Source organism: Cervus canadensis, chromosome 30 (genome assembly GCF_019320065.1).
Source record: "Cervus canadensis isolate Bull #8, Minnesota chromosome 30, ASM1932006v1, whole genome shotgun sequence".
Lineage (NCBI taxonomy): Eukaryota > Metazoa > Chordata > Mammalia > Artiodactyla > Cervidae > Cervus > Cervus canadensis.
The window spans coordinates 24,508,571-24,532,943 of NC_057415.1; positions in this window are offsets into that span (position 1 = coordinate 24,508,571).

The following is a 24,373-nucleotide window of genomic DNA, read 5'->3' on the forward strand; positions in this document are numbered from 1 at the left end:
TTCCTTTATCTCTTGGTCATCACTATACTTGTATTAGATCACCCTTGTATTTTTGAACTTGATTAATGCACCACATTAGAGGCAAGGGTTTTTTTCTTTCTGGACTGCCTCAGGGAATAGATAATGAAATGTGAAAGTTCAGGGAAGTTAGTTCTCCATGGGAAGAACCATGTGAAATGTGAGACAGAAAGGAGCTAGGTAAAATTTTTCTCTTTTTTTCCTTCTATCAAGACCTGAGTATTCTTGGGCTTCCCTTGTGGCTCAGCTGATAAAAAGTCTGTCTGCAATGTGGGAGACCTGGTTTTGATCCCTGGGTTGGAAAGATCCCCTGGAGCAGGGAAAGGCTACCCACTCCAGTATTGTCACCTGGAGAATTCCATGGACTGTATAGTCCATGGGGTCACAAAGAGTTGTACATGACTAAGTGACTTTCACTTTCATCAAGACTCCAAGACCCTCATTCCCTTTGAAACCTTTCTGGAGAAATGCTGGCTGTTGTGTGGACATACCTGTTGAATGATCTGCTGTGTCTTTTTGCAGGCTGTTGTGATGGGAAAGCATGTGTGATAACACATAGCTTCATATTAAACTCTCTTCCTTGTTTCACTTCTCTTTTCCTTTTATCCGCGAAGTCCTGGGCTTCCACCTCCCAAAGAAAATACTGGCACCGTTTCCTTCATTCAAGTTTAAATCAAGTAGTCAGAATGAGTCAAGAGTGCAGAAATTCTAGTGAAGAGTAACTGGGACAAAAATATGAAGCTAAATGGAGGAGTAGCAAATTCTAAAGTGTGACTTCAAGGGCAATGGTCTAGATAAATTTTGAGTAAAGGCTTTTACACACTTCTAGAATATATTCCCGGAGAAGGCAATGGCATCCCACTCCAGTACTCTTGCCTGGAAAATCCCATGGACGGAGGAGCCTGGTAGGCTGCAGTCCATGGGGTCACGAAGAGTTGGACACGACAGAGCAACTTCACTTTCACTTTTCACTTTCATGCATTGGAGAAGGAAATGGCAACCCACTCCAGTGTTCTTGGCTGGAGAATCCCAGGGACGGGGGAGCCTGGTGGGCTGCCGTCTATGGGGTCACGCAGAGTCGGACACAACTGAAGTGACTTAGCAGCAGAATGTATTCCAGAGTTGTGATAAGCATATGTGATTCAGATATCAACTTTTAAAAGAATCTTCCAATTATTTGGATTAATCATCAACAGTTTAAAGGGTTTTGCCCAATGAAAATAAACCTTTTTTTTATTATACAAAATTTAAGTAAAGCTGTTCTAGTAATGTTGGCTATCAACTGTTTATATTTAGAGAGAACTTTGTTTTTTTGCATAGTAGTATGTGTGACTTAAAGAGCACAGCTCCAACTTTCATTAGTACAACTAATGAAAATACCCAAGTCGTTGGGTTTTTCTGTGTTGGGCAAGAGAAAGATGATAAAATAACCTTTTTGAAGGCCAAGTCTTGTCATCCAAATTGGTCTCCCATGAATACTAGTAGATATAAGTCTATTCTTGGTGCAAGCAATGATTGACCTCCATTATTCTACTCATTGTGCCTAAAACACCTTATCTATAGAAGCATAATCAAAATAATTGCCTGTGTCTCTAGAGTTCTGTGAAAATTAGATAATGTCAGCGAAAGTGCTTTTAGCTGCTGTAGCAGTATTATGACCTTTATTCTCCGCTTAGAATTAGTCTTAAAATAGTTTCATGATAACCCCTCATTAAAGTTTTTGAGTCTGTTTCAAGTCACTGGTATGGAAGGAAGGACAGTAGTTACAGGTCATGCTAAATAACTTAGAGTTTGGGGACAGGAAAAGAAAAAGGAAACTCCAAAAGAAAGTTGTTAAACTTTTGACACAAAGGTTGGCTATGTCATGGTAAAAATTACCTTTCAAATATACTAGTTTTTCCACCTTCTGTCTTTGCCAGGTCAATTCTTTGGTGGTTTGAAAACAGAATGACAGGAAAGGTGAAAGAGGAGAACTAGAGATGTTCTGGGGAAGGGGCTGAGGCATGGATTTTTTCCCAGGGTAGTTTGTGGGCATTAAAAACAACAAAGTAGGTGAAATGAGTGGAGGAAGTGCTAAGGAAGGGAATTATTTTTTTTAAATGAACTTACATTTATCAGTTTGAATAGGTTGAAATCAAATAGAGGATTTGAGCTATTATAAAATTACTTTTTTGTTTAGAAACTATGTTTCTTGAGTGATGGTAAGTTATTACTTTTTTTTCAGGAGCCTAATGTTCTTAAAATGAGTTAGATGCCAGGAAAGCAAAGTAAAAATGGAATAAGAAAGAGGAGCAGGCACATAGGTAATGAGGAGCATAAATTATTAAAGCTGCTATGGTAGAAATATTTACATACAGGATCCTTGGGGGGGTGGTGGGGAAGGAGCCTCCATTCCTACAGGAAAGGAGACAATTAAGGAGGCCATCACAAGACCAGTTTTAAAAAGTAAAGTACACAAAAATATTCTTTTTCAGTGTTAAAGAGGAAGATCTTAATTATTATCAATGATCTTAATTATTGAAGTTAAAATATTTTACTCCCGCTCTTTAGGGGTTCAGAAAGCAATCCATGTGAGGCTGAAGTCTTATTTCAAAAAATAATTTTCTTTGAGAGAGCTTAGTTTCTTCAATATCTCACAGCATCAGCTTAGTGTGAAATTATTTTAAAAATGAATCACTTGATTTTATCACAGTTATCTGCTATTGAAATGCTGAGGAGATGATATCCCTCAGTTCATGGGTAGACCAGCCACAGTGTCTTGTGAGGGGGCTTCCCTGATGGCTCAATGGGTAAAGAGCCAAGGGGTCTTGAGGTCCATATAAATCATCAGGCAGCACTGGAGGCCCATCCGCAAGAGGCTGGAAATCCACTTGTCAGTATGGTGGAGGATATACAAACATCAGCAAACTGGATCAGAGAAGCACTCAAATTTCCAAGTCATATGTTTATGATTTTATGAATATTTTTACACCAAGGGTTACTTATTTTACATTATAATTTTTAAAAAAGAACCTTTTTCTCATTGTGAAAACATATTTGTCACATAATTTTTAGACAATAAAAGTCAAGAAATCATTCATAATTTCTACACCAAGGAAAGTTCCTTCCCTCCCTCTCTTTCTCTGTTGCCATGTGAAGGGAGTATAGAGTAGTAATCAAGGTGGAATGTTGGGATTCAGGTTCTTATTCTGCCATTTAGTAATCACATGACCAGGGCAAGTTGCTTAAACATCTCTGTGCCCCAGTTTTTTCATCTATAAAATACAGATTGTAATAGTGCTTACTTCCTGGGCTTGTTATGAGGCTAAAATGAGTCAATATATGTGAAGCATTTAGTAGAATATCTGGCTCCTTATATATGTTATGTAAGAAATGTTTGTTATTATTAATGGTTAGGAACATAACCTATTATGCCTGAGTATGAATCCCTGCTCTACTTATGATGCAATTTTGAATAAATTCAATATGTCAATGTCATGGCTTCATAATCTTCAAAACAGGGATTGTTAATAGGAGCCACTTCTTGGATTATGAAGTTAATATAGGTAAGTCACATAAAACAAGTAAGCACCTAAGAGATACCAGCTATATTATTCATTTAAATGTATTTTGAGTGCTTTCAATATACAAGGAGCCATGCTACATATAAAGGAAACAGGACAGGTCACATCTTTCATTGAGTGTCATAGTTTCAACAAGTAAATATTATTTAAGTGCAGTGAGAAATGTGGATGAGGAGGAGGGAGAGCTATTAGAGGGAATTGGGGTAAAATTATCAGGGAATGTTTCTTTGAATATGTGATGACTTGACCTGAGCTCTGAGTATTGAGTGACTATTCCTATGATGAAGGAAAAGTGTGCATACAAAGTACGTGTATATACAAAGTATGTATACAAAGTATGTGTGTATACAAAGAGTAGGGGAGCCTTACCAAAGGAGACTGGATTGAGAGACAGTTCCAACAACCTGAGTTGCAAGAATCAGGTCATATTTTAAGCATTGAAAAAAACTTCCAAAGCTTGGAGAGTAGTGCGGGGAGCGTGTAATGTGAATGGGGCTGCAAGGATAGTACTATAAGGATAGTACTTAACAAGAAAGACCTAGAGGGCCATATTGAGGTCAACCTTTCTTTAAATGTAATAGGAAGCTATTGATACCTTTTAAGCCGAGGGGTGATGTGACCAATGATTTCATGTTAGTATTAATCAATCTGGTTTTAAATTTATGGATGTATGTACATTTTTATAGATACATTTTAAAAAATTATTGTGCAAACAGTACTTTTAAATCAGATTTTTAATTTAAATATAGCATCATTTCTTCATGTTGTTAATTATTCTTTTAAAATTATTTTTAATAACTACATTGAATTACATTGTGTGGATGAACCATAACTTATTTAAAAATATTTTTCTGGTGGGCATTAGGCTGATTCTAAGTTTTTGGTAAAGAGAATTCAGTAATAACCATGGCAGGTGACTTTGTATAGGTTAGCCCAGGGGAAGTCTCTCAGAGGACATGGAATTTAAGCAAATACTGAAGAAAAGAATGAACAATCCATTGCGGGGGAGGAAGAATGGAAGATCATTCTAGGCATTGAACAAAAATTTCGTTTTCTTGCTCTTCTTCCTCTCCTTTCTCTTGTTCTTCATTGTCTTCTCTATAGAGGTGATCACAATTAATATCTGAGGACTTTTCATTGCTGGGCTGTTTTGTTATGAGTAACAGACTGAAAGACCAAGTTTTTTCATTTTTGTAAAGTAAATTTAATTGAGTGTACAGGGCATTCTTTAGAAGTCTACTACTGAGATAAATTTGAAAAAAAAAAAGAAAAAAGGTATCCTAGATTGATTCTGAGTAAAGGCACACTTGGTCTACAGTAGAGTTTCCCAATCATTTTTATTATTTACTCTTTAAACCTCATATTTTATAAGGCATTGTGTTAGTCATTCAGTCATGTCAGACTCTTTGCAACCCCATGGACTGTGTCCCCCCAGGCTTCTTTGTCCATGGAATTCTCCAGCCAAGAATATTGGAGTGGGTAGCCATTCCCTTCTCCAGGGGATCTTTCTGACTCAGGAATCAAACCCGGCTATCCTGTGTTCCAGGAAGAGTCTTTACCATCTGAGCCACCAGGGAAACCCATTATTTACTCCCAATTCCATTTTTTAAGTGATAATGAGCCTATTTGTTATTAATAAAAACCATCAATGCAATCAGTTTTTGGTTAAACTGTACCCATAATTAAGGGAATTTCAATTGAATGCAAGATTTTAATTTTCCTCTGTGTTATTGAGGGTAAGTACATAGCTTCATAAAACTTGTGTGATGTGAAAAAACAGCTCAGAGACATTTTTAGCAGTCAGGAGTCTTGAGGTAAGTCTCACTAATTCTGGCAAATTGGAGTTCTAGTGTTAGACATCTAGAGTTAAAATACTCCTATCTTTTGCTTTTAATCTTTCCTCAAGATGATTTATGTATATAATTTTGAATAATTCTTTTACTCTGTTTATCAATTATTCATATAGACATGCGACTTTGGATATATTGGGTCTAGTTTGGCATTTGCCCTAAGGCAGATCCTATACCACTGATATAAATCCGTCTTCCTTTCCCACTAGGCTGTATATTCTTGATGGCACAGATCATTTTTATTTTTCTTATCACTATGTAACAAACACACAAATACATAGTTCAAAATTTATATGATTCAGGAAAATATGTTACTTACCAGCTTCTGGCCTGGGTCCTTTGTGATAAACTTGAGTCTACACTGGAGGTCTTCTGCCTGGGACCACATTCTTTTTAAATTTTATTTTCTGACAAATACTTTCAAGCACCCTAATGTAAAACAGGTCAAATTGCATGCATTCTACTCCATTTATCTTGATGATTTTCATCACTTTCAGTTTAAGTCTAGCTTTACTTGACCTTCAATGAAATATTTACTATGTGAGTATTTTAATATTTAATATTTTATCTTTTAGTTTTTTCATTTGTGTTACATTTTATCGACAGTTTATGGGGAAATGAAAAGGTCAAAACAATGGAACAACCTGGTAAATGGCAGGTGGCTTCAATAAGAAGCTTCTTTTCCATATCAGCACCCTAGAAAATCCTTTTAACTTCTCAGTGTGGGCATGGGTCCTTTAGACCAACCCGATCAAATGACTGCACTGTGGGAGTCAGACAAATATCTCTGCCCCTAGATCCCTTAACTGATTTCTACTCAATCAAATTTCTAGATTAACCCATCCTATCCATTCCATCTGCAAAATTTACTGATGGATGCCCCAGGTATACATACAGTTGGCTGAGTGCTTACTACTACTGCTCCCACTATTTGAGTTGTTTGCTGATCAAGATAAAGTTGTGTGTGTTCATAATTCTATTTATTCCAGTCATTTTACGGGTGTAATTCTGTAATATAATTATATATTGTATTAACTGATGATATACAAATGCACAAGGAAAATTGTAGATTCTATTAAAATCAAATTATTGTGGTAATGGTGTATCATGGGTATATGTACATGTTCAGACTTATCAAACTGTATACATCGAATGTTTTGTATACTAGGTAAACCTTCAGAAAGCATAAGAACACTTAAATTTTTTTTAAAAATCAGAAGGCTTGGAAATATTCAATAAAGTTAGCTCCCTAAAAACTTAGGTGTGAACAATACAGCTGTAAAATATTGTACAAATCTAGAAAACTTTTTCTTAAATTGTTTCAAAAGTATCTTTAAATTCTGCACTCACCTTAAGAATGTAGAAATTTTAGATGACACATTATTGGTGCAACTTAGTAAAAAATGGGATTATAACTTCACCATTGGACCAAACAAACAGGTAAAACAACAGAATAAAACTTTTGGTCCTGAAATTGTAAAACACAGAGAAAAGCCTTTTTAACATTGAGCCTGGCAATATTTTTTTGGATATGACATAAAAAGCACAAACAAAAAACGTATTATATGTGACTACATCAAACTAAAAAGTCTTTGCATAACAAAATAAACAATTAAATGAAATGAAAAAAGTAACCCATAGAATGGAAGAAAACATTTGTAAATCATATATCTGATAAAATAGTAATATAAAAATATATAAAAACTTACATAATTCAATAGTCAAACAAGCAAACAAAAAAATGACCTGATTAAAAAATTGGCAGAGAAACTGAATAGATATTTTCTCAAAGAGGACATGAAAAGGGCCAATAGGCACATGAAAAGAAGCTTGACATGACTAATCATGAGGGAAATGCAAATCAAAACCACAGTGAGATATCACCTCATATCTGTTAGAATGACTGTCATCAAAAAGACAATAGATAACAAATGCTGGTAAGGATGGAAACAAATGGGAACCCTGTGCACTGTTGGTGAATATACAAATTGGTATAGCCACTATGAAGACAGTATGCAGGTTCTTCAAAATATTAAAATAGAGTGAACATGTGATCCAACAATCTCATTTCTGGATATATATCCAAAAGAATTGAAATCAAGATTTAAGAGATATCTGCACTTTTATGTTCATTGCAGCATTATTCATAGTAGCCAAGACATGGAAGCAACCTAAGTGTTCATCAACAGATGATAGTTAAAGAAAATGTGGTATATACATGCAATGAAATATGATTCAGTCTCGAAAAAATTAAAAAAACTTTCCATATGCAACAACATGACTGAACCTAGAGGACATTATGCTAAATGAGATATGCTAAGTGACAGACACAGGATAAATACTACAAAATACTACTTTTGTGAGGAATCTAAAATAGTCAAACTCATAGAAGCAGAATGTATCATGGCGGTTGCAGGGCCTGGGGGCGGGGGGTGGGAAACAGGGAAGTGTAAATCAAATGGTACAAAGTTTTGGTTATGCAAGAATAAGTCCTAGAGGTCTAATGTACAGTATGACACCTATAGTTAACAATACTGTACTGCACAGATAAACATTTGCTAAGAGGGTAGGTCTCATGCTATATTTTTAAAATAAGCCAAAACCAACCAAACAAAAAGAATGACTAAGGAGTGAGAAGGAAGTTTTGGAGGTGATACTTATCCCTTGATTGTGGTCAGGTTTCAGAGGTGTATAAATAGATCTCTAAACTTATCAAGTTGTACACATTAAATATGTACAGTTTCTTACATATCAACTATACCTAAATAAAGATGTGTGAAAATTGAATTAGGTGCATTCTGTGTGTTTATGGTACTACAGAAATAGACTACTTTTGAAAAGGCTATCTTTAGCTTTAGGCAAGGATGTTATAAAATGTTTATGGTAAATCTTTAAATATACAAGTATTTTCTTTAGATTATTTCAATAAATAAATAAAATTCATTTGTTTTTATAAAAAGGCTCAGTTTTGGATTGAGAAAATCTATGCAGGCGTGTTAAGTTGTTTCAGTCGTGTTCACCTCCTTGTGACCCTGTGTACTGCAGCCACCAGACTCCTCATTCTCATTTTTGTTTGGCTACAGACTTATTGCCATGATCTGGGAGAAATCTAGATTCCCTAAATTTCATTCATTCACTGAATACACTTTTTAGTGATTGCTGTGCATACCAGATCTTGTCCTGGGCACATCAGACATGTTTTTTTCATGTGTAAAATGTGGAGGCATCATTAGGATGTATTCAAGGGGCCATTCAGCTTTAAAATGATGAATCTGGGATAAAATTCACCCTTTTTCTTCACAAGGCTTAAAGAGGCAGCTTGGATTTTCTCTGGAGAGCTGAATTGCAATCAGATATTTGAGAAAAGATGTGAAAGAAAGTAATAACTCCCTTAGAATTGCTAAAGGTCCTCTGATGATTGTAATGGAAAATGAGTCAAATGGCATTTGGAGCTTGAGGGAGAAGTTTAGTGGAGAAGGGTACCCTAGGGCTCACTCTTACACGGAACAATAACAAATTGCTAAGAGTCGTCACAGCAACAAGAAGAGTGGCAGCTGCAGCCGTGGCACATTCTGAATACACAGTTACCTGGAGAAGTGGAGTCAGAATGAGTGAAACCCCCACACACCCACACCCACCCTGGAGAAGTGGAGTCAGAATGAGTGAAACCCCCCACACCCACACCCACCCTGGAGAAGTGGAGTCAGAATGAGTGAAACCCCCCCACACCCACACCCACCCTGGAGAAGTGGAGTCAGAATGAGTGAAGCAACATACACAGACAATATAGAGTGGGCAAGCAAGCCTAATATGACCATTCTGTATGGAAGATGCCCAGGCCTCCTAAAGATCCCTTCCCCCATGGGAAGGCCTATTTGTCAGTTGTATTAACTTCTCCAGGTGCACTTTTCAGGTGTGCTAAGCTGCTTCAGTTGTGTCCAACTCTTGGTGACCCTATGGACTGTAGCCCACCAGGCTCCCCTGTCCATGAGATTATCCAGGCAAGAATACTGGAGTGGGTTGCCATTTCCTTCTCTAAGGGAACTTCCCTGATACAGAGATCACACTCAGGTATTTTACGTCTCCAGTGTTGGCAGGTTATCTTGACCACTAGCACCACCACGACACTTTCCAAGACTTAAGTGAATATTTCTGTACAGTAGACTGTTATTTAGGAACATGCCATGTGGTCACAGAACCTCCTCCTCATCTGATGGTGACCCCAGAGCTATTCTTACATTCTGAGTCTGTGATATTCCAGAAGGCATTTTAAATGAGCACTGAGATGACTAGTAATCAGTTAAATCAAGGCTAATCCTTAGAAAACGAGCCAATCTGATTACATGGACGACAGCCTTGTTTAACTCAATGAAACTACGTCATGCCGTGTGGGGCCACCCAAGATGGACGGGTCATGGTGTTGAGGTATGACAGAATGTGGTCCACTGAAGAAGGGAATGGAAAAGCACTTCAGTATTCTTGCCTTGAGAACCCCATGAACAGTATGAAAAGGCAAAAAGATAGGACACTGAAAGATGAACTCCCCAGGTCAGTAGGTGCCAAATATGATACTGGAGATCAGTGGAGAAATAACTTCAGAAAGAAAGAAGGAAAACAAACAAACAAACAAACAAACAAAAAAAAAAAAAAAAGAAAGAAAGAAGGGATGGAGCCAAAGCAAAAACAACACCCGGCTGTGGATGTGACTGGTGATAGAAGCAAGGTCTCATGCTGTAAGAGCAATATTGCATAGGAACCTGGAATGCTAGGTCCATGAATCAAGGCAAACTAGAAGTGGTCAAACAGGAGATGGCAAGAGTGAACGTTGACATACTAGGAATCAGTGAACTAAAATGGACTGGAATGGGTGAATTTAACTCAGATGACCATTTTATTTACTACTCTGGGCAAGAATCCCTTAGAAGAAATGGAGTAGCCATCATAGTCAACAAGAGTCTGAAATGCAGTAATTGGATGCAATCTCAAAAACGATAGAATTATCTGTTTCCAAGGCAAGCCATTCAATATCACGGTAATCCAAGTCTATGTCCTAACCAGTAATGCTGAAGAAGCTGAAGTTGAACAGTTCTATGAAGACCTACAAGACCTTCTAGAACTAACACCCAAAAAGGATGTCCTTTTCATTATAGGGGGCTGGAATGCAAAAGTAGGAAGTCAAGAAATACCTAGAATAACAGGCAAATTTGGCCTTGGAGTACGGAATGAAGCAAGGCAAAGGCTAATAGAGTTTTGCCAAGACAATGCACTGCTCATAGCAAACACCCTCTTCCAACAATGCAAGAGAAGACTCTACACATGGACATCACCAGATGGCCAATACCGAAATCAGACTGATTATATTCTTTGCAGCCAAAGATGGAGAAACTCTACACAGTCAGCAAAAACAAGACTGGGAGCTGACTGTGGCTCAGATCATGAACTCCTTATTGCCAAATTCAGATTTAAATTGAAGAAAGTAGGGAAAACCACTAGACCATCCAGGTATGACCTAAATCAAATCCCTTATGATTATACAGTGGCAGTGAGAAATATATTTAAGGGACTAGATCTGATAGACAGAGTGCCTGATGAACTATGGACAGAGGCTTGTGACATTCTACAGGAGACAGGGATCAAGACCATCCCCAGGAAAAAGAAATGCAAAAAAGCAAAATGGCTGTCTGAGGAAGCCTTACAAATAGCTGTGAAAAGAAGAGACACCAAAAACAAAGAAGAAAAGGAAAGTTATACCCATCTGAACACAGAGTTCCAAATAATAGCAAGGAGAGATAAGAAAGCCTTTCTCAGCAATCAATGCAAAGAAATAGAGGAAAACAATAGAATGGGAAACACTAGAGATCTCTTCAAGAAAATTAGAGATACCAAGGGAACATTTCATGCAAAGATGGGCCCAATAAATAACAGAAATGGTTTGGACCTGACAGAAGCAGAAGATATGAGGAAGAGGTGGCAAGAACACACAGAGGAACTGTACAAAAAAGATCTTCATGACCCAGATAATCACGATGGTGATATCACTCACCTAGGGCCAGACATCCTGGAATGCGAAGTGAAGTGGGCCTTAGGAAGCATCACTATGAACAAAGCTAGTGGAGGTGATGGAATTCCAGTTGAGCTAGTTCAAATTCTGAAAGATGATGCTGTGAAAGTGCTGCATCCAATATGCCAGCAAATTTGGAAAACTCTGCAGTGGCCACTGGACTAGAAAATGTCAGTTTTCATTCCAATCCACAAGAAAGGCAATGCCAAAGGATGCTCAAACTACCACACAATTGCACTCATCTCGCACACTAGTAAAGTAATGCTCAAAATTCTCCAAGCCAGGCTTCATCAGTACGTGAACTGTGAACTTCCCGATATTCAAGCTGGTTTTAGAAAAGGCAGAGGAACCAGAGATCAAATGGCAAAAAACATCCGCTGGATCATCGAAAAAGCAAGAGAGTTCCAGAAAAACATCTAATTTCTGTTTTAATGACAATGCCAAAGCCTTTGTCTGTGTGGATCACAATAAGCTGTGGAAATTCTGGAAGAGATGGGAATACCAGACCACCTGACCTGTCTCTTGAGAAACCTGTATGCAGGTCAAGAAACAACAGTTAGACTGGACAGAGAACAACAGACTGGTTCCAGGTTGGGAAAGGAGTACGTCAAGGCTGTATATTGCCACCCTGCTTATTTAACTTATATTAAGAGTACATCATGAGAAATGCTGGGCTGGAGGAAGCACAATCTGGAATCAAGATTGCTTGGAGTAATATCAATAACCTCAGATATGCAGATCACACCACCCTTATGGCAGAAAGTGAAGAGGAACTAAAGAGCCTCTTGATGATAGTGAAAGAGGAGAGTGAAAAAGTTGGCTTAAAACTTAACATTCAGAAAACTAAGATCATGGCATCTGGTCCCATCACTTCATGGCAAATAGATGGGGAAACAGTGGAAGCAGTGTCAGACTTTATTTTTTGGTCTCCAAAATCACTGCAGATGGTGATTGCAGCCATGAAATGAAAAGACACTTACTCCTTGGAAGGAAAGTTATGACCAACCTAGATAGCATATTAAAAAGCAGAGACATTACTTTGCCAACAAAGGTCCTTCTAGTCAAGGCTATGGTTTTTCCAGTAGTCATGTATGGATGTGAGAGTTGGACTGTGAAGAAAGCTGAGCGCCGAAAAATTGATGCTTTTGAACTGTGGTGTTGGAGAAGACTCTTGAGAGTCCCTTGGGCTGCAAGGAGATCCAACCAGTCCATCCTAAAAGAGATCAGTCCTGGGTGTTCATTGGAAGGACCGATGCTGAAGCTGAAACTCCAATACTTTGGCCACCTCTTGCAAAGAGTTGACTGATTGGAAAAGACCCCTATCCTGGGAGGGGTTGGGGGCAGGAGGAGAAGGGGATGACAGAGGATGAGATGGCTGGATGGCATCATCGACTCGATGGACATGAGTTTGGGTAAACTCCGGGAGCTGGTGATGGACAGGGAGGCCTGGCGTGCTGGTATTCATGGGGTCACAAAGAGTCAGACATGACTGAGTGACTGAACTCAACTGAACTGAACTCCTTAGATGGAAAGTTATGACCAACCTGGACAGCATATTAAAAAGCAGAGACATTACTTTGCCAACAAAGGTCCATCTAGTCAAGGCTGTGGTTTTTTCCAGTAGTCATGTATGGATGTGAGAGTTGGAGTATAAAGAAAGATGAATGCAGAAGAATTATGCTTTGAGCAGTGGTGTTGGAGAAGACTCTTGAGAGTCACTTGGAGTGCAAGAAGATCCAACCAGTCCATCCTAAAGGAGTTCAATCCTGGGTGTTCACTGAAAAGTGTGATGTTGATGCTGAAACTCTAATACTTTGGCCACCTCATGCAAAGATCTGACTCATTGGAAAAGACCCTGATGCTGGGAAAGATTGAGGGCAGGAGGAGAAGGGGATGGCAGAGGAAGAGATGGTTGGATGGCATCACCAACTCAGTGGACATGGGTTTGGGTAGACTCCGGGAGTTGGTGATGGACAGGGAGGCCTGGCATGCTGCGATTCATGGGGTCACGAAAAGTTGGACACTACTGAGTGACTGAACTGAGCTGAACTGAAACCTTTGCTATTTTTTTTCACTGAGCAACAATCCTGGTGCCGGCTACTGGCTGACACTTTACAAAGGTGCGGAGAGATCATTCAAGGATGGAAAGATCTAGTGTCTGATTTCAGTAGATGCTGCCCATGTGCAGCTTAGTAAGTATTCAAATTCCTGGGTGAAAACCCACCTCAGACTCAAACTAGCAATAGAAAGATTATAGTCAGGGGGACCTCATATATGAGATATTTCCAAAAATTTGAATTATAATTTGATGTGAAAGATGCAAAAGAGATAGTTAGGATAAAGGAAGATTATCCTAGGTAGAGGGAATGGCATACTCAAAGGTCCTTGGACGGGTACATACTTGGATGGACAAAGGACAGAAAGATGGCCAGTGTGGGTAGAGTTAGTGGATGTGGAAAAGATGCTGCAAAATAAAATCGTGGGAGCCTGGATGACTCTGTTAGGTGTGGGGATGGAGTTTTAAAATGGAGGGGAAGGTGCTAGATTGATTGTAAGGGTGAGCAAAAGAGAGAGAGAAATGCTGGTACCTTGGTTATTGGGCTTACCCGGTGGCTCAGTGGTAAAGAACCCACCTGCAGTGAAGGAAATGTGTGTTCCATCCATGAATCCAGAAGATCCCCTGAAACAGGAAATGGTTACCACCCCAGTATTCTTTCTGAGAGAATCCCACTGACAGAGGAGCCTGGCGGGCTACAGCCTGTGGGGTTGCAAAACAGTCAGACATGATTAGCGAGTAAACAACACCAACAAACAACAATCTATGTTACTGGCTTGACCAGTTAGGTAGATAGTAATGCCACCTAATGAAATGAGAAAAAGCAGAAAGTGAAACAGCTTAAGATTAAACAGTTTCAGACTATGATTACAAAAATAAACCAAATCAGTAGAAGAGAATAAACTCTAGAAATAGTTACGATTATGAATAGGAATTTAAGAAATAATAAGCATAATATTTCAGACTTAGATGATAGAAAAGTATTGGTATGATTGATTATCCATCAGGAAAAAATTAAGCTAGAGTCCTGCTTCATAATATACAAAATTCCAGATGAATCTTCAAGTTGAAAATTAGAGCCAGAACAACTAGCTTTATCTGTATAGAAATATGTACCTCAACTGCTACCCCATGCCATACACACAATTAACTCAAAATGGGTCAGAGATCCAACCATAAGAACTTAAACTATTAAATATTTAGAAGAAAACATAGTAAAATCCTTGTGACACTGGAGTAGAGAAAGATTTCTTAAATATGATGAAAAGAAAAAAAATGAAAATTAATAAAATGTCTTCATCAAAATTAAAGCCTTTGATCTGTGAAAGTTAAGGAAATGAGAAGACTAGCCATAGACTGTAAGAAAAGACTTGCAAAACGTATTTCTTACAGGGGACTTGCCTTCAGAAATATACAAAGAACACTTACAACTTGAGGAAAACAATCCAATTTTTTTTTAAAGGGGAAAAGATTTGGATACACGCTTTACAAATAATGTAAATCCAAATAAAACTCACAATGAGAGATAATTGGGCATCATCTGAATGGCTAAAATGAAAAAAAAAAATTGACAATACCAAGTGCTGGACAGAATGTGAAACTGGAAACTGTATATTTCTGTTGAGAATGCAAAATGACAAGGCTACTTTGAGAGATAATATGGCAGCATTTTATAAAATTAAACATATACTTACCACATAACCCAGTAATCTTAAATCTAGATATTTATTCAGGAGAAATGAAAAGGGTACGTTGATATGAAGTCTTTTACTCAGAGATTTTTACATTTTCATAAATAATATTTTAATGTATAATGATATTATAATAATGTTATGTTATGTTATATTATGTTATGTTATGTTAATAATGTTATATAATATTACACATACTAACTGTTAAAGTTAAATACAAAATGAAGCCCTGGCTTAATAATTCCTGAGCAGACAAAACCATTTAAGCCATGTAACCAGAACTAAATCTAGCTCATTTCATGAGGATAAGCAGGACTTAAGGTTATGTCTTGTAAATGGCTCTGACAGTCGTAGAGGAAACTTAGGTCATTTTCCTAAAACTGTTGGAAATAATCACTTTCAACCAATCCCTTGCCATCTGGAAATCCCCGTTTTAATAACCAGTTGTTATGAAGGCTAACAGCTTCCTCATTTCACTTTATAAGCCATCCTGTAACTTCATGCCTTGAGTTTCTTATCAGTCTTCAAAGTTAGAAGCTCCCAGCTTGTGAACTTTTTATATACACAATAAACTCTTACTAAATAATATTTATAGATATAGTCATTTTAATTTGGCTATTTCTGGATTTTTGACCTAACCAAACACTAGAATAATTTCAAATATCAATTAACTGGTAGTTACAAATTCAAGTTGTGAATTATCCACAGTATGCAACATTGCTCAGCAATGAAAATGAAGTGGATATTAACATATGTGAAAATGCAGATACCACTCAAACATATGAGAAAAGACAAACATAAAAGACTATGTAGTCTGTGAGTCCATTAATACAAAATCCTGGAAAACGTAAAGCTGTAGTGAGAGGAAACAGAATGTGGTCAAGGGTCAGGAAAGGGTATCTATTGTGAAGTGGCGTGAGAAAACATTTTAGGATGATGGAGCTGTTCAACAGCTTGATTTTGGTGGAGGTTATGTGACTACATACAATTACCAAAATTTATCAACCTGTATGTTCAAAATGAGTGAATTTTGTTGTATGTAAATTATACCTCAATAAAGCAAAAAAGTAAATAAAAATGTTGTTCAATCATTCAGTCATGTCCAACTCTTTGCGACCCCTTTGACTGCAGCACACTAGGCTTCTCTGTCCATCACTATCTCCCCGAGTTTGCTCAAACTCATGTCCATAGGGTTGGTGATGCCATCCAACCATCTCATCCTCTGTCATCCCCTTCTGCTCCTGCCTTCCATCTTTCCCAGCCTCAGGGTCTTTTCCAAAGTGTTGGCTCTTTATAGCAGGTGGCCAAAGTAGTGGAGCTTCAGCTTCATCGTCAGTCCTTCCAGTGAATGTTCAGGGTTAATTTCCTTTAGGATGGACTGGTTTGATCTCCTTGCTATCCAAGGGACTCTCAAGAGTTTCCTCCAGCACCACAGTTCGAATCATCCATTCTTCGTGCTAGTGTTTTTTATTGTCCAACTCTCACATCCATACATGTCTATTGGAAAAACTGTAGCTTTGACTATGCAGAACTTTGTAGGCAAATAAAAAGAAAACACTTGAAAACATTAGATGAAAATCTTAAAGACTCTAACCTCAGGTTGAGGGATAGCTTCCATATTTTCCTATATAAAAATTATTTCAGCTGTAATACAGAGTCAGACAGAAAGTGGTAAACTGCAAAAGAATGCTTGCAACGTATGTTACTGACAAAAAGTAAATATTCCTAATGAGTAATAAGATCTTATAAATTGTTTTACATGAAAAAGATAACACAGTAGAAAAATAGCCTAGAGAAAAAAGATGATGCCCAAATGGTCAAGACATATGTGGAAAAATGCCTAATCATACTATTAGTAAGGAAAATGAAAATTAGAATATGAGAACATTTTTATCCATTATACTGGAAAAAACTGAAATGAGTAATCATGAGAATGCTGGTGAGATTGTGAGGGAATGGGCCCTTTCATAATGCTGCTGATGGCAGTATGAATCTCTAAAACATCTGGGGAAATTTATCTAGAAATATATATTAAACTTATTATGCATATATTATTTAATCCAGCATTCCCACTTGTGGGCCTCTAGCTTTTATAAATAAGGGCACAGATATATGAAGCCATTGGTATAGCAATCAATATGTATTGAAGAATTGCTGGAAGCTGGCACAAGGAAAAACTAGAAACTACTTGAGTCGGGGAAATGGATGATTAAATTCTGACACATCTATGTTGCGGATTATCAGATAGATATTTAAAAATAGTGAGCTTGTAAAGAATCTGCCTACCAATGCAGAAGATGCAAGAGACTGGGATTTGATCTGTGGGTCGGGAAAATCCCCTAGAGAAGGAAATGGCAATCTGCTCCAGTATTCTTGCCTGGAAAATTCCATGGACAGAGCAGGCTGCCACACTATATTCCATGGGGACATAAAGACTTGGGCCCAAATGAGCACACACACACACACATTGTAGAGATTTATTTATTAACCATAAGTGATATCCATGATGCTTTTGAAATAAGAAAATTACATAAGGTAATATGATTTTATTTTGTTAAAATTATCACAGCCTGAAAGCCTGCACTATACTATGTCAGAGCTCCCCTGGTTATGTGAAAGAATATCAGTACGTTGCTAATGCTGGTAACTACACGAGGGGGGCTAAGAAGACAATATAATTTTTTTTTCTTTATACATTTTTGCATGTATTTATCTTTTTAGTCACATCACCAGATGCAGTGAGGAAATATGACTTTTGTGAAGCTGTAACTTTAATAGAGAAAATTCTAAAAAATATACACAGCATATTCTTCAGTTTTTAGGTACTGGATATTGTGAGATGGCTACCAATCTGGGTATAGATTTTGGAGAAAAACACAACACTACCCCAGTAAATGTGCATATCAGTTGTAAAGTGTATCACAATTTCAGAAATAATACAAAGGCTGAAGGAAAAATTGTTTAATGTGATAGAGGAAAATTTTTCAGAAAAAAACATTAGTTATATCCCTTTTGCCCTACTTCCTTTTCCCTTTCTGAAGCAGCACCTCAGTTAGAGACCATATAGTTCTTAATACAACTATAGATAGTTCCAAAATTTGTTTCACTGAAGCCCACATGTTTCCCACAGTAATAAAAAGCCTCTATGAAGAATCTTTCAGCATTCAGAATTTGATAATGGAAATGTGAGATTTTCTCTGGGTCTGCACCTTCTTAAAAAACTACCTACCATTTTTTTGGGCATGTAAACATTTTCCCACACCCCCAGAGACTCCCATCAACAAATTTATTAAACTTGCCTTATCCAGGAAAAAAAGGACCATCTATTTCTTAAATATTTGCACTAGTAAACACTTGTGCATGGACACACACACACACACACACACTCCCACACACACCCCTAGTCTTTGTCCTCAGTTTATCGATCTTTTGCGTACTTGAAAGCAAATTTACATGATGGGTGTGATGATGCAAATTTGGAGGATCAGAGACAGATCCTTTTCTCTGGCTGCAAAAGGGAAAGTAATGAAAGAGTACAGTCAAAGTGGTTGAAGGAGGGCTGGGTAGGAGGAACAATTGGAGATAAAAGATTTGGAAGCGAGTGGGGAAGGAAACAGACTTGGGAAGAGATGGCCAGTGCAGACGACTTATGTTGAAGGAAAAATTACTGTTTTGTCACATGTACACAAATGTCCCTGTCTTCTGTGTAATCTCTAGGAAAGCTTGTTAGAACTCTAATGTCTGGGAAATAATTTACTTTTTAGAAATGAGTTTTTTTTCAAGAGGTATGTTGGGTGAAATCAGACACTGGCTATGGGAGTCTGTGTACAGTGGATTATGAGAATTCAGGAAATATAGGCCTTACTGCTACTACATTATCTTGCTGTTGTTTGGGAAATGGAAACTTTCAGAGAAATCACAGGTCCTTAGCTTACAAATTATGCAAATTTCATGAACTAATAGTTATCACATAAATTACATGTAGAACTTAAATTATGGATTAAGGGAGGAGGTGGGAGGAAGGGATTATAAACACTTAAATATGGTAATCAGGCTTGACTTCCAAAGGCTAAAACTGTAATTGAGTAATTTAAGGAATATCTATTCCTACTGGTACCTCTCATTTTATGAGGCAACATCACAGTGTCTAAACAAAACAAATCTAAAGTCAGTGATCACATTTCCTAAGATGCTGGTAATAAACATTGGTCAAAATAATGGTGAGCTTGACTATTCCTGTTTATATTTTTAGTGACTTAAATTGATCATTAAATTATAATTTTCAGTTTTATTTTTCAAATCACTTCTTTGAATTAGTTATTCCTCTAATCATAAAAAGAAAATGAGAAAAATATACTAGAGTGCAAAACAAGAAGAAAGGTCTATTTTTATTCTAGTCTTTTTTTTTCTATGCATTTGAGAGCATAAAATTTGTTTTCATTTAAAATAATACAAATATAATATTTTTAATAAAAACACACTTATTTTATAAACATTTATGAACTGCTTATTATGGTACCAGAATAAAATTCAAGATCAAAAATAAAAATTCTGGATGAGGAGAAACAAACTGTAAATTGCTCCAACCAAAGGGAAAACTTAACTTATGTCTATTCAATCAGGGATTAGATCTGATAGACAGACTGCTTGAAGAACTATGAATGGAGGTTTGTGACATTATACAAGAGGCAGTGATCAAGACAAACCCCAAGAAAAAAAATACAGAAAGGCAAAATGATTGCCTGAGGAGGCCTTACAAATAGATGAGAAAATAAGAGAAGCTAAAGGCAAAGGAGAAAAGGAAAGATATACCCATTTGAATGTAGAGTTCCAAAGAATAGCAAGGAAAGATAAGGAAGTCTTCCTCAGTGATCAATGCAAAGAAATAGAGGAAAATAATACAATGGGAAAGACTAGAGATCTCTTCAAGAAAATTAGAGATACCAACAGAACATTTCATGCAAAGACAGGCACAATAAAGGACAGAAATGGTATGGACCTAATAGAAGCAGAAGATATTAAAAGAGGTGGCAAGAATACACAGAAGAACTATACAAAAAAGACCTTCATGACCCAGATAACCATGATGGTGTGATCACTCACCTAGAGGCAGACATCCTGGAATGCGAAGTCAAGTGGGCCTTAGGAAGCATGAACAAAGGTAGGGGAGGTGAAGGAATTCCAGTTGAGCTATTTCAAATCCTGAAAGATGATGCTGTGAAAGTGCTGCACTCAATATGCCAGCAAATTTGGAAATCTCAGCAGTGGCCACAGGACTGGAAAAGGTCAGTTTTCATTCCAATCCCTAAGAAAGGCAATGCCAAAGAATGCTCATACTGCCACACAATTGTACTCATCTCATGTTAGTGAAGTAATGCTCAAAATTCTCCATACCAGGCTTCAACAGTACGTGAACCGTGAACTTCCAGATGTTCAAGCTAAATTTAGAAAAGTCTGAGGAACCAGAGATCAAAGTGCCAACCTCTGTTGGATCATTGAAAAAGCAAGAGAGTTAGAGAAAAGCATCTACCTCTGCTTTATTGACTATGCCAAAGCCTTTGACTGTGTGGATCACAACAAACTGTGGAAAATTCTTCAAGAGATGGGAATACCAGATCACCAGACCTGCCTCCTGAGAAATCTGTATGCACATCAAGAAGCAACAGTTAAAACTGGACATGGAACAACAGACTGGTTCCAAATCAGAAAAGGAGTACATCAAGGCTGTGTATTGTCACCCTGCTTATTTAACTTATATGCAGAGTACATCATGTGAAATGCCAGGCTGGATGAAGCCCAAGCTGGAATCAAGATTTCTGGAGAGAAAATCAATAACCTCAGATATGCTGATGACACCACCCTTATGGCAGAAAGTAAAGAAGAACTAAACAACTTCTTGATGAAAGTGAAAGAGGAGAGTGAAAAAGTTGGTTTAAATCCCAACAGTCAGAAATCTAAGATCATGGCATCCAGTCCTATCACTTCGTGGCAAATAGATGGGGAAACAGTGGAAACAGTGAGAGTCTTTATTTTGGGGGCTCCAAAATCACTGCAGATGGTGACTGTAGCGATGAAATTAAAAGAGGCTTGCTCCTTCTGGGAAAATTATGACCAAACTAGACAGCATATTAAAAAGCAGAGACATTACTTTGCCAATAAAGGTCCATCTTGTCAAAGCTATGGTTTTTCCAGTAGTCATGTATGGAGGTGAGAATTGGACTATAAAAAAAGCTGAGTACCAAAGAACTGATGCTTTTAAACTCTGGTGTTGGTGAAGACTTTTGAGAATATCTTGGACAGCAAGGACATCCAACCAGTCAATCCTAAAGGAAATCAGTCCTGAATATTCATTGAAAGGACTGATGCTGAAGCTGAAACTCCAATACTTTTGCCACCTGAGAACTGACTCATTTGAAAAGACCCTGATGCTGGGAAAGATTGAAGACAGGAGAAGGGGATGACAGAGGATAAGATGGTTGGGTAGCATCACCGACTCGATGGCCATGAGTTTGAGTAAGCTTCAGGAGTTGGTGATGGACAGGGAAGCCTGGCATGCTGCAGTCCATGGGGTCACAGAGAGTCGGACATGATTCGAGTGACTGAACTGAACTTATTCAATCTCCATGCACCATTTAATAACAATTCTTGTATTTGGGACAGCTAATTGTTTCCATGTGCATTTGATATTTTCTTAGAGTCTAAAAAATATCAAAAAGCAATTTTTTTTTCTCTCCAGATCTTTCCTTTAATGTCAGGTAGTTTCAACCCCCCACCCCCACACAAATACATATCATAGAGGAAGGGGCCTGAAGGCATCTGAGTCATGCATGGTGTGATGCGTACAAACCTTGGCCCAGATCAAAGGAGCAGTCAAGTGCCTGGAAGAAGGATGGCACTTGTTTTCCCCTTCCCATTTTTCTTTCCTACTCGCCTTCAACTAAAGTCTATGGAAGAGAAAGAAATTTAATCAGTGAAAAGTTTAGTTTTTAGAGATGCTGTAACTTTCAACTTGGTGATGGACAGGAAGGCCTGGCGTGCCGTGGTTCATGGGATTGTAAAGAGTTGGACACGACTGAGTGACTGAACTGAACTGAAACCCAATTTAAAAGGCAGTAACACAAAGTCAAAGTCATACAGACTTTTGTCAGTGAAGTGATGTCTCTACTTTTCATACTCTGTCTAGCTTTGTCATACCTTTTCTTCCAAAGAGCTAGTGTCTTTTTAATTTTGTGGCTGCAGTCACCATCCACAGTGATTTTGGAGCCCAAGAAAATAAAGTCTGTCACTGTTTCCATTGTTTCCCCATCTATTTGCCATGAAGCGATGGGACCAGAAGCCATGATCTTTGTTTTTTGAATATTGAGTTTTAAGCCAGCTTTTTCACTCTCCTCTTTCACCCTCATCAAGAGGCTCTTTAGTTCCTTCTATGCTTTCTGCTATTAGAGTAGTATCATCTGCATATCTAAGGTTGTTGACATTTCTCCTAACAATTTTGATTTCAACTTGTGAGTCATCCAGTCCATCATTTCTCATGATTTGCTCAGCATATAAGTTAAATAAGCAGGTTGACAATATACAGCCTTGACATACTCCTTTCCCAATGTTGAACCAGTCCATTGTTCCAAGTCAGATTCTAACTTGCTTCTTGACCTACTTACAGGTTTCTCAGGAGACAGGTAAGGTAGTCTGGTATTTACCTCTCTCTAAGAATTTTTCCCAATTTGTTGTGATTCGCACAGTCAAAGGCTTTTGTATAGTGAATGAAGCAGAAGTAGGTTTTTTTTTGGAATCCCCTTGCTTTTTTTTTTTTTTTTTTGGGTGTGAGCCTGTTTCAGCTTTGTTTGTAGTCTTATTTTTTTTTTTTTCCTTTCAATCAGCTTTTTTTTTTTTCCAGTGGGTTTTGTCATACATTGATATGAATCAGCCATGGATTTACATGTATTCCCAATCCCGATCCCCCCTCCCACCTCCCTCTCCACCCGATTCCTCTGGGTCTTCCCAGTGCACCAGGCCGAGCACTTGTCTCATGCATCCCACCTGGGCTGGTGATCTGTTTCACCATAGATAATATACATGCTGTTCTTTTGAAACATCCCACCCTCACCTTCTCCCACAGAGTTCAAAAGTCTGTTCTGTATTTCTGTGTCTCTTTTTCTGTTTTGCATATAGGGTTATCGTTACCATCTTTCTAAATTCCATATATATGTGTTAGTATGCTGTAATGTTCTTTTTTCTGGCTTACTTCACTCTGTATAATGGGCTCCAGTTCATCCATCTCATTAGGACTGGTTCAAATGAATCTTTTTAATGCTGAGTAATATTCCATGGTGTATATGTACCACAGCTTCCTTATCCATTCATCTGCTGATGGGCATCTAGGTTGCTTCCATGTCCTGGCTATTATAAACAGTGCTGCGATGAACATTGGGGTGCACGTGTCTCTTTCAGATCTGGTTTCCTCGTGTGTATGCCCAGAAGTGGGATTGCTGGGTCATATGGCAGTTCTATTTCCAGTTTTTTAAGAAATCTCCACACTGTTTTCCATAGTGGCTGTACTAGTTTGCATTCCCACCAACAGTGTAAGAGGGTTCCCTTTTCTCCACACCCTCTCCAGCATTTATTGCTTGTAGACTTTTGGATAGCAGCCATCCTGACTGGCGTGTAATGGTACCTCATTGTGGTTTTGATTTGCATTTCTCTAATAATGAGTGATGTTGAGCATCTTTTCATGTGTTTGTTAGCCATCTGTATGTCTTCGAATCCCCTTGCTTTTTATAAGATCCAGCATATGCTGGCAATTTGATCTTTGGTTCCTCTGCCTTTTTTCAGTCCAGCTTGTACACCTGGAAATTCTTGGTTCATGTACGGTTAAAGCCTAATTGAATGATTTTCAGGATTATCTTTATATTCAGTTCAGTTCAGTCGCTCAGTCGTGTCCAACTCTTTGCGACTCTATGCAGCGCGTCAGGTCTCCCTGTCCATCACCAACTCCCGGAGTCCACCCAAACCCATGTCCATTGAGTTGGTGATGCCATCCAACCATCTCATCCTTTGTTATCCCCTTCTCCTCTTAGCCTCAATCTTTCCCAGCATCAGGGTCTTTTCACATGAGTCAGCTCTTTGCATCAGGTGGC